Source organism: Lissotriton vulgaris, chromosome 2_1 (genome assembly GCF_964263255.1).
Source record: "Lissotriton vulgaris chromosome 2_1, aLisVul1.2, whole genome shotgun sequence".
NCBI lineage: Eukaryota > Metazoa > Chordata > Amphibia > Caudata > Salamandridae > Lissotriton > Lissotriton vulgaris.
The window spans coordinates 1,987,183,676-1,987,195,890 of NC_141687.1; the positions used below are offsets into that span (position 1 = coordinate 1,987,183,676).

A 12,215-nucleotide genomic window follows, 5' to 3' on the forward strand; every position below is an offset into this window, starting at 1 on the left:
TGCTTTGAACATTGCCGATTCTGCATTGTAGGATTATCATTGATTGTCATAAATGCTATAATATTCTCCACTGCTTTATCCTGAGCACAGAACATCGTTTTGCATAGTTTTATTTATTGGAAACATTACTGTAAAAAAATGTCTGTCCATGAATGTAAAAATGGATACATCAAATGAAAGCCTATCTGAGGCATTTCCTAAATGTGCATATAAAGTTGTAATACCGGTTAATTAGGACTGCATTGCAGCATCCAAAATGTAAGAATTTTTATAAACCGTGTGTATATGAGGGTAAAAATAACCTTGGAGGCACCACTTTCCACAATCTCATGTACTGGCAGTTGCCTCCCAGAGCCTGTTCTTTTTCTGACTTATGAGAGAAGGATCTCAGAACACCTTTGAGGATTGCACATCTCAAACATATTTGTTTCCTATTCTATTCTAAAGTGATGTCGGAAACCGCTGTAGACCACAATGGAGGAATTCAGTGAAGAGGCCGCTGGCGAAGAAGGTAAAAGCGTCCGGTGGAATCTAAGGATGGATTCTAGAAGAGAAGTACCTTCAAGAGAGATGACAGAGTCTGCCACTCGGGAGTGACCAGGAGGCATCGAAGACTATTGACCACAATTGATGGAAGATGCAGGAGCGTTGACAGTGACCTTGTTACTGCAGCTGGGAGGACCAGACAACGCTGTGGAAGACGAAACTAATAAGAACCACAGAGTGAAGTTATAAAAAGTTATATTTATTATACACACTGACTAACACATTGGTATATCTCCTACCCTGATATATGAAGACAATGCACACAATATTTCAAAAGGAAACCGGTAAATAAGCACCAATACACTGTGATATCGAGGGGGAGACCAAACCATATGCTAGAGTAGTGGAATGCGAACTGCGACTGAAGTCGAAACTTGACCCAGAAGACTCAGAAGCTAGTGACCCAAGAAACCACCCAAGGGAAGTACCCAGAACCCCCATAGAAAGTCGCAGTTGTAGTTTTGAAGAAGGACCCTTCCCAGTGGACCCTGTATGAAAGTGGATACCTAAGCCGGATGCATAGGTACGAAGTGATGTCGGAAACCGCTGTAGACCACACTGGAGGACTTCAGTGATGATGTTGCTGGCAAAAAAGGTGAAAGCGTCCGTTGGAATCCAAAGATGAATTCTTGAAGAGAAGTACCTGCAAGCAGAGGGGACAGAGTATATGCCACTCATGAGTGACCTGGAGGCACAGAAGCTGTGACCACTGATGGCAGAAGATGCAGGAGAGTTGAAAGTGACCTTGTCGCTACAGCTGTGATGACCAGGTGACGCTGTGAAGATCAGGAGCCGTTCACAAGCTGTCCCACGCTGGAAGTCGAGAGCCATGGTGTCGGTGCCTGGTGGGAGAAGGTGCGGGGTCGATACCAGCAAGCTCCAAAGTACTCACCAATTGCAGGAGAGTCAGAGCAGGACCCAAGCAAGCAGGGGAGCTCACTGACGCCAGAGAAGACCCTCAAGAGGACACACAGGACGAAGGCACAGGAGTCACAAGAGGACCTCGAGCAGCTCACCAAGGATGCAGGCACACGGTCAGAGGATGCAGTGAGGATAAAGGTTTTGGTAGCATGAGATGCTAGAGGCTGGAGCTTCTTGTAGCCCAAAGATCTCTGGAGGACCGAGTCAACAAGCCCTGGCAACGGCAAATTGATCCAGTGCACAGGGGTTCTGTTACAACGTTTCCAACGAGGGATACTGACTTCAAACTTGCTGAGAAGACAGTACAGGCCTACAGGGAGTTGGCGAACCACCACCTGTGTTGCTGAGCCTTTTGAAGTCCGTGGGACCTCAGGAGCAACAGACTGGTCAGCTTCATAGCGGTGCCTGCAAATGAAGGGGAGTGAGTCCTTCACTCCAAGGTAGAGTACTTCGGGTGTCTTTGATGCCCACAGGACCGGAAGATAACTTGGATGAAGCACTGGCACAGACGATAAAGAAGACTGGCAGACGACGAGACCTGGAGCAGCAGGAGTGATCCTTGTTCCAGTCTTGGTTCCAGACAAAGTCCAATGAAGTCAAAGGGCCCAGACGGTTACAGTGGAAGTGGTTTCGGATTTGAATCTTGTCCCACCACGAATCTGAAGATCCACCCACAGGTAAGCCCTTAAGGGAAAGGGTTGGGGCGCTTCAGGGATCCCTCCCAGAGGAGGGGCTGGACAGAGAGAAGGATATCCCATGTCCTTTGTCCAGTTTCATGCCAGGGCTGCAGCCAAATGCTCCCTGAACGGGGTCCAACTAGAGTATGCAATGTGGGTACCAAATGTGCCCTTCAAAGCAGTCTGGTGTCGCTGACAAGCGCCCCCACCCCAGCCCAATACACTAAGTCCTGTCTGGGAGGTGGTCACACCTCCCTGTGACTGGAAACCTTTGTTCTACTGCTCGAGCTCAGCTCAGCAGCAGGAGGGCAGAATCAGATCTTTGGTCGGCAGCAGCACAAGCTTGCTGTTAAACCCTGCAAGGCTAGTACCAGGAATACAGGCACCTCCCTAGGGGAGCCCACAGTACTTGGGTTCCTACACCCAACACTGGAATCAGTGCTGGGGTAGGATTCCAGCATGTTTGATACCAAACATGACTAGTTTCGGTGTAGACAATATATAGTTAGACATCTCGTACTTGACTTGAGGTCCACTATATGTATAACATTGTGGACCGCCCTTACAAAGCCTGGAGAATCGACTCCTGGGTTTCTAGGGTGTGTCCTGCTCATGTAGGGCACCCTCACACTTCTAATCTAGCACCTTGTCTTCAGGATTGAAAGGACTACCTTAGGGGTGACACAGGTTGTAAGTGCAGTGACCTTGGATATAAGGAAACATATATATTGTGAGTGGTGCTAGCACCAGCTCGCACAGGCTGCAATGGCAGACCTGTAGTTACAGTTTGAGTGGTCTCTCCTGGGTTGCATAATACATGCTGCAGCCCATGGGAGATCACTGTTGTACCTATGCCCTGGGTACCTTAGTACCATATACTAGGGACTTAGTAGGATACGCCAATAGCCAATTGGGAAGGTACCAAAGTACTTTATGTAGTCAAATGTAAGGAGAGATTATCCAATGACCCAGGATCTCAGCCAGACTGGTCAGAAAACAGAATGACACCAGCAAAAAGTGAGGGTAACCATGAAAGCAGATCCTACTTTCCTACAGTTGTTCTCTGCATCGAGATGTTCCGCGCTCTGGCAAAGAAGCAGCCTCCTGAAGGCTTGAGGGCTTATTGAACCAAAGCTAAAGCTATTACAACTGCGTTAGCATGTGGGGTCCCAGTCCTGGATATCTGTCAGGCAGCAACGTGGGTATCCTTGCACATGTTTTCCAAGCATCACTATCAGAACAGTCTGGTCCGCCGGGGCAGCCATATTTGCCTGTTCGGTCCTACAGGAGTTTTTAGTCTGAAATGTGTTTGCAGTAACTCCTTCGGGGAAGGTATTGCTTGGGTATCTATTCAAAGGTAAGAAATCTACTGCTAGATGTCTCTATCATACGTTACTTACCTTTGGTAACGTCTTATCTGATAGAGACAATATCTAGCCGCAGATTCCTTACAGACCCACCCATTCTCCCAGCACTGCGGACAATTTTCTAGGGTCAGGGTGTGATCCCTTTCAGGGCCCTAATTTTCAAACACACCAATGTCAGCACACTTCATGGCTCTGCCCTTCTGGTGTGGAAAGTCGTGAAAAGTAACTGATATCAGCACTGCCAGGTGGCGCCTATATAGGTGACGCGGATGTCACTTCCGGCGTGGACTACGCCATGCTGAGCTGACCAACTCCACCTACATGCATGCGGGGCTACTGCTCGAACAAAATTCCAGACTGACGCCTGGGGAATTCAAAGGTAAGGAATCTGTGCCTAGATATTGTGTCTACCAGATAAGGCATTACCGAAGGTAAGTAATTTGTTCCCTCGTAGGGTATTTCCATTTATAGTCATAAGCACTAAATATTCTTGCCCATGTGTGGGGACTCCGTAGCACTATTTCAATATATCTTCTTAAGTGTAGGATTTTGCTTTTCCTTAGGAAGGCTTGCAAAGACACTTAAGAAAAAGATAGATTATACAGCCTATGTACTTAGGCTACAATGGCCGAATTCTTCATTATTAGGTTAAAAAAGGTTCAGCACAAAGCCTTTATGCACAATTTTAAGATATTTTTGCAAACAACATAAATCTGCCTCACAAACCCTTTTTATGATAGAGATAAAGGAGAGGAGGACAGAGTAGCCTCATAGGCTGTCATTATCTGGCTAAAAAGGAAACGTGCCTTTAAGAACCCCTAGGCCACCAATATACCATTATTCCCAGGAGGTGGCAGTTGCTTCAGTTCTTTTTTCTGGCTCATGCAGACAGGATTCTGGAGAACGAAGCATGGCATTTTTAGGCTTTTTTTCTCTTTAGAAACACTGTGGATCTTTCTAACAACAACTTCATTTGACGTATTCATCTTTCTTTTGCACTTTCTGCCTTTTTCTGAACGAAAATTGTGAGTTTTTTGCTAACAACATGCCTTCTTTACTGGACAGTATCCTGCCTATGGAACAAAGAAGGCCTCGGACATCTTCATACCTCCTACAGCAATTAAGAATTATTCCAGACATTCCCTAAGGTATAGGGCAACGCCATCTTTGTCTGAAGGTAGGGCTTCAGAGCAAGGAGAGGGGCAGTTCTCTATCAGGGCGCTGCCTTTACCTTTGATGAGCGAGGAGAGGGTCACTCCGCTACCAGTGCTCTGTCATTAGACTTGGAAGAGCGAGGAGAGGGCTCTAGCAGTCACCTCTGAAGGATTTCCAAGCGCCAGAAAAGAGGATTACAGCCCTGAAACAACATTGTTTCCAGGCGACATTGATTGGATCGACGTCATAGGAATCTAAGTCCAGAGAATGGACATTACCATCCCATACTAGCTCGACGTCAAGGGACTGATGCCCCTCAACGTCGACACATGTTAACTTGTCGTCTTCTACGCCGTCGATTCACACTCCCATATTGACGTCAAACCTGTTGACGTCCAGAAGACATGTTAACATTGAGACATGCAGCCCTGTTGATGTCAAGAAGATCTGTCGATGTCGGAACTTGCAGCCCTGTCGAAGTCATGAAGATATACGAAGTTGAGGTGTGCTGACCTGTTCATATTTATTTATTTATGCAATTTATATAGCGCAAACAAATGCCCAAGGGCGTCTCGGCGATGTGGATAGAGCAGGATATGAGCAGAAGAGGGAGATTTATTGGTTAAAGAGCCAGGTTTTAACTTTTTTTCTGAAGATGGTTAGTGTAGGGGATGATCTGATGTCAGGGTCGAGGGAGTTCCAGAGTTTGGTAGTTGATATCGTGAAACTACGATCACCCCAGGTGACAGTTCTGGTTCTGGGAACCGTCATGGTCAGGGTATTCATTGATCGAAGTGATCGTTTGGGAAGGTGAAATGAAAGGGGTTTTAGGAGAAAATGTGGGCCTTGTTTTTGTGTGGCTTTGAAGGCGATGCAGAGGGCTTTGAACTTTATTCTGTTCTTGACAGCTAACCAGTGAAAGCCTTTGATGATGTGGGCAATGGGTTGAAACTTGGGAGTACCAGATAACATCCTGGCAGCGACATTTGTACGGACTGTAGCTTTTTGATGACTTTAAGTTGGGCATTAAGCAGAAGTCCGTTACAGTAGTCCAATGAGGACATTACAAAAGCGGTAACCAGGGTCTTACCAGAGTTGGGAGGAAGATACGGAAGAATCTTTTTTATAGCTTTTAATTTGAAAAAAGAGGATGACACGATGGAGTTTACATGTGCGGAGAAGGTGAGTTTGTCATCGATGAGGACACCTAAGTTTTTAACCTTGGTGACTGGAAGGGGGGGAGGGCCTAGGTCCATGAGCCACCAAGCATTAGGCCAAGTAGGGACAAGCCTGCCAAAAGTAATGACCTCTGTTTCGTTGGAGTTAAGTTTGAGACAATTTGTTGACATCCAGTTACTGATGGCAGACATTCCCTGTTGAAAATTGGCAGCGATTTTGTCTAATTGGGTGTCGTCTGCATAGGATGTTAGGCTCATCCCACAGTCCATAATGACTTTTGCCAAGTTTGATGGCCGTCGCCTCTTTGGCGACAAGGCAGACCATGCGCTTGAGCGTTTTAAGGACTCCAGGGCTACGGGCAAGTCGTTGGGCCTCTCGGCCACACGCCAGCAATCGGGTGCCTTTCGCTCCTTTCGTGGCCAAGGAAGGGGCGCCCCCACAAGTGCTGCCAGCCACGCGCCGCAGAATGTTCAACAGCGCAGTGGCGGCCGTGGAAACCGCTGTGGCGGCGGTCGGGGACAACGGCGAGGCCAGTCCACACCTCCCTCCACAGCTCCCGCCTCAAAACCTTCCTAGTCCGAGTTTTCAGGCCCATGTGACGCCGGTGGGAGGCAGGGTTCGCCATCACCTCTCCCACTGGCGCACTGTCACGTCGGACAGGTGGGTGCTGCAAATCTTCTGAAGGGGCTACTCCCTCCCCTTCGAGGCGACCCCTCCAGCCATGCCACCGCAATTCCACCGCGTGTCGGGGGATCACTTGCAACTCCTGCAAGAGGAAGTCACGGCCCTCTTGGCCAAGGGGGCCATCGAGCGCGTTCCTGGGCCGGAAGTAGGGTGTGGTTGTTATTCCCACTACTTTCTGGTACCCAAGAAGGGCAAAGGGGGCCTGCGCCCTATCTTGGACCTGCGGAACGTCAACGGCTTCCTCTGGAAGGAGAAGTTCATGATGCTGACTTTGGCTCAGGTCTTAGCTGCCCTAGACCCTGGAGACTGGCTAGTAGCGTTGGACTTGCAGGACGCTTATTTTCACATCCCCGTCCTGTCGGCCCACCGGCGTTACCTGCGGTTCACGGTAGGCCACGAGCATTTTCAGTTTACTGTGCTCCCCTTCGGCCTTACCAGCGCCCCGCGGATGTCCACGAAGGTGATGGCGGTGGTCGCAGCTCATCTGCGCAGGTTAGGGGTGTCAGTCTTCCCCTACCTCCACGACTGGTTGTTAAAGACGGGCTCGCCCCAGACAGTCGTCAGCCACCTCCAGACTACAGCCGACCTCCTGCACTTGCTGGAGTTCTCCATCAACGTGCCGAAGTCGCACCTGTTTCCCTCTCAGAAGCTCCTCTTCATCGGAGCAGTTCTCGACTCGGCGCAGTTTCGGCTTTACCCACCCGAAACTGAAGGTTCGGGATATACAGGCTCTGATTCCAATCTTCCAGCCTTTATCCCGAGTCGTGGTCAGGTTCACGCTGCGGCTTCTGGGGCTGATGGCCTCCTGCATCCTTCTGATGCATCACGCCCGGTGGCGGATGCAGGCTCTGCAGTGGGACCTGAAGTTTCAGTGGGCCCAGCATCAGGGCAACTTGTCCGATCATGTCTTGATCTCGGAGGGAACTGCGAGACAACTGCAGTGGTGGCTCACGGACCGCGATTGGGTCAGTGGCAGATCCCTCTCCCTACCCCACCCGGAGCACGTGGTTGTGACGGATGCGTCCCTCCAGGGCTGGGAAGGCCACATGGGAGAGGCAGAGATCAGAGGCCTCTGGTCTCCGGCGGAGTCCCAGCTCCATATCAACCTTTTGGAGTTGCGGGCGATTCGTCTAGCTCTGAAGGCATTCCTCCCCTCTGTCCGGGCGAGTGTAGTGCAGGTGTTCACGAACAACACCACCGCCATGTGGTACTGCAACAAACCGGGTGGGGTGGGGTTGTGGACCCTATGCCAGGAGGCTCTGCGCCTCTGGCAGTGGCTGGAACATCAGGGCGTGACCCTGGTGGTTCAACACCTGGCAGGCTATCTGAATGCCAGGGCGGACAAACTCAGCCGTCGGTGCATGATGGATCACGCATGGGGTCTGAACTCGGACGTGGCGCAAGGCCTCTTTCAGCAATGGGGAGAGCCTTGGTTAGATCTATTCGCCACAGAAGAGAACGCGCAATGTCTTCAGTACTTCGCGTTGGAATTTTCAAGGCGGCACTCGCTCGGAGACACTTTTCGTCGCGAGTGGAGTTGCGGTCTATTGTACGCCTTTCCACCTATACCACTTCTGCCCAGAGTGCTGAAGAAGATCAGGTGCGACCGGGCCCAGGTTATCCTTGTGGCTCTGGACTGGGCACGAAGATACTTGTATCCCGAGCTACTCAGCATGTCAGTTGATCCCCCGATTCGTCTGCCTCTTCGGGAGGACCTTCTGTCGCAGCAGCAGGGGACGGTCCTCCACCCGAACCTGTCCAGTCTCCACCTACAAGCTTGGAGATTGAGCGGCGACAGTTGAGGCCATTTGACTTGCCTCCCGAAGTCTGTGATATCATTCTGGCAGCCAGGCGTCCCTCCACAAAGTTGGTATACGCCTGAAGGTGGAACAGATTTGTGGCATTGTGCACAGCAAAGGCTGTGGACACACTCTCTGCACCCCTTTCTGAGGTTCTCCTCTTTCTTCTTTCTCTTGCCCAGCAGGGCTCTGATCTGGGCACTCTCAAGGGGTACCTTTCTGCCCTTTCCGCCTTCTTGAGGCTACCTGATCAGCCTTCCTTGTTCAAGTCCCCCATTGTAAATAGGTTTCTAAAGGGCATCACACACATGTTCCCTCCTGTTCCCTTCTTGATGCCCCAGTGGGACTTGAATCTTGTGCTTACTTACCTCATGTGTGCTCCCTTTGAGCCGCTCCATAACTGTCCTCTCCGTCTTCTTACTCTGAAGACTGCCTTCCTGGTTGCCATCACCTCTGCCAGGAGAGTGAGTGAGCTCCAGGCTCTTTCTTCTACACCTCCTTTCCTCTCTGTTCATCCGGACAAGGTTGTGTTGCGAACAAGACCTTCCTTCTTGCCCAAGGTTGTCACGGCCTTCCACATCAGGCAGTCCATTTCTTTGCCCACCTTCTTTCCGCCTCCGCATCCCTCGAAAGAGGAAGAGACGCTTCACCGTCTGGACCCAAAACGTGCGCTCTCTCATTATCTAGATCGCACACGCCAGTTCCGGGTGGATGACCAACTCTTCGCTGGTTACGTGGGCGCTAAGAAGAGAAAGGCGGTGCACAAGAGGACCATCTCGCGGTGGATCATCTTGTGTATCCAGGCATGTTACTCCATGGCCAAAAAGGAGCCCCCTGCTGGATTGCGGGCTCATTATTCTCGGGCCACGGCGACTACAACTGCTCTGGGCCGAGGTGTGCCCTTACAGGACATTTGCCAGGCAGCTACGTGGGCCTCGCTGCACACGTTTGCACGACACTACTGCCTGGACAGCCAAGTCCGGATGGATGGCTTCTTTGGCCGTTCCGTCCTCCAGGACTTTCTGGTGTGATTATTGGTTCGCAGACCCACCACCGGGGTTGGTATTGCTGGGGTATCTATTCTAAGGTAAGAAATCTATCACTAACGTGTCTCTTTCAGATTCACAAGTTACTACTTGTGTAACGATATATCTGTAAGAGACGTTAGTTAGTGATAGATCCCTTACTGACTCACCCATCCTCCCCGTTCTGCGAACCGAAAGTTCATCCCCTTTCAGGGCCCTAGTTTCATGGCACCAGTGTTGGTTCTATCATGGCTCTGGGTATCTGGCGCGGAAAAGCTGTGTATCAGAACTGACGTCAGCGCGCATGGACGGCGTCTAAGTACTCCGACAACGTCATTCCGGCGCTAACGACGCAGACAACGGACGCGAAGCCGCGGACGACGCCTACCGATGCGCAGGGGTATTGCTACGCAAAACTTTCCGGATCCAGTCTGACGCCTGGGGATATTCTAAGGTAAGGAATCTATCACTAACTAATGTCTCTTACAGATATATCGTTACACAAGTAGTAACTTGTGCCTCGGCGACAAAGCTTTCGGAAATGGGCCACTGATATGGGCTCTGCTCCATATTCCTACAATACGCATACTTTTACGTATTGATTGCCAAGACTCATTTAAAATGTTTGTGTGTCTGTCGCGGGGCATATTCACTATCAGAGATCAAGTGCTTCCATTTTACCTAAATTGTCTCCAAGTGCTTGGCAGTGGTAGCTGCCCATCTTGGTAAACACTAAATAATCCTCTGCCCATATCTACAAGATTTGCTACTCAACGTCTCATGAAGCTCAGCTTCCTTAAAACTGGACTGGCAAAAAGTTAGGTCTTCAGGTCAATCTCACTAAGTCTTTTGTGCCCCGATTCAAAACTTACAGTATCTAGGAACTTCGTTCGACAATACAGGAAGAGGGTATCTTTCGGATTCAGGACGCATCTCAATCTTTCGAAACGATGAATCGCTCATGAAAGCTTCTCATCCAACAATAAGAACATTTTCCTGTTGGCTTGGTTGCCTCCTGCATCTTTAGCACGCCAAAGGCCTGTTTCCACATGAGACCTCTGCAGGAATGTCTTGATGACCAGTGGGACAACTTTGAAACGATTGGGAAAACAGAATAACTCTCTTCATCCGAATATGTTCTTTCCAGCCACTCTACTACAGGATACTCCATTTCGTTAGGAGATCCTTTCCCATACCCTACTCACGGATTCCCCCTTACAATGAAAAGAAGCCCACATGGAACACCTCCAAGTCCAGGGCAATTAGTTGCAGAGAGATTCGACCTACCATATCCATTTCCTAGAACTACATGCAATCCTTCTGGAGCTGAAAGCTTTTTATCTAGCGTCTTACGCCCTGCTGGTTCCAGTGCACAATATACCATGTACTACCCCAAAAAGCAGGAACCGATGAGAACCAGATCCTGGTCTCAAAGGCGCAAAGGATCTGGAAATGGATTCTAGCCAAAGATCTCATGATCACTGCCAGTCTCCATCCAAGGCTACAAATGTTTCAAGCAATCTCTCTAAGCAGACTTCTGCAACAAACTCTTGACTGCGTCATTTACGGCACCCTTGTCCAGCACATCTTCCAAAGGTGGGGTACTCCGGCCATTGTCTTGTTCACCACTGTGGAACACTCGGTGTCCCCAAACTTCTTGGCGTACTCCTAGTAAGGGACACTTGGACTGCCCTATGGTTTGTCTCTATGCTTTTCCACAGATTCCCCTTATCCCTACAGTCCTCATCGCCTTGTCTAAATTGAGAATAAAGATGACCCACATTCCTCTGGAGTGGCCATATCAAACGTGGTTCACACACCCCCTTCTTCAGCCCCTCTGTCTACATTTCAAGCTACCATGCGGACCACACTTACTTAGTTCGGAGACTCAATGGTGTCCCCCAATCTTTCCTCTTTGGCTTTAGCAGCATGGCTTCCCAGCTATTTCATTATGGACACTTAAAGTTGCATCCTCAAAGAAGCTAGGTAGGCTTCCACTCTTTTCGCATAGGCCTTCAAATTGCATACATTTGGTGTTTGGTATTTTTTTCTAACGACGTGGAACCTACATCTTGCCAGGGAAATGTCATTCTTCGATACTTAGTCTACCTGGCAAAAGTTGACTTGTAATTCCCCTCTATACAAGTTCTCCAGGCAGTCATGCTACCTACAGAAACTCACCATCACAAACCTCTTTTCTCTTTCAAAATTCCTGGCATCAAGGATTTCTCTAGAACGGTTAAGGAAGATTTTCCTTAGGTGTCCTTCACCTTCCTGGGAGTTTAACATTCCTCTTTTCATCTTATGCAGGATGCCTTTGAGCCCTCCTGCAACATTTCTCGTGGACAACAGCTTTCCTTGTCGCAATATCATCAGCTTGCAGGGTTAGAGAAAGCTAAGAGGTTTGTTTTTACAAACCATCCGCAGTCTTCCACTTTACCAAACTGGTTCTCAGAACTTATCTGAAATCCCTCACTATGGGTATTTCACACTTTCATTTTAACTGCATTCTTTCAGTATCCCTCTACTCCAGCATAAAGAATTCTCAGTTCTTTAGATGTAAGGGGAGGTTTGAAATCCTATCTTATTAAGACTTGAGGCATTGGCAGATCTAACCTGGTTATCAACTAGGGTGCAGTTCGTATGGTTTTAGTCACCTTCATCCACTCCATTTCCCAAGGGATAGACTCTTGCATCCTATTGTGCTTCAAAAAAATTATATAAATAAATTAAAAGCTATCAGCTAAGCTTAAAGCATTCTTCACTACTGGTAGAGCTACTGCTTTATTACTACCATACCTATTCCACGCATTTCAAAACCAGCCACTTAGAAGTCGGTTCATACAGTTGCCAAGCATTACG

The 12,215-nt window shown here is 49.0% G+C and overlaps 1 protein-coding gene across 6 annotated transcripts in view; it reads left to right on the top strand.

The window, feature by feature from the left end:
* TP53BP1 (tumor protein p53 binding protein 1) overlaps window positions 1–12,215 on the top strand; it is a 1,075,988-nt gene that overhangs the window by 1,047,480 nt on the left and 16,293 nt on the right. The gene's annotated exons all lie outside the window — the stretch shown is intronic.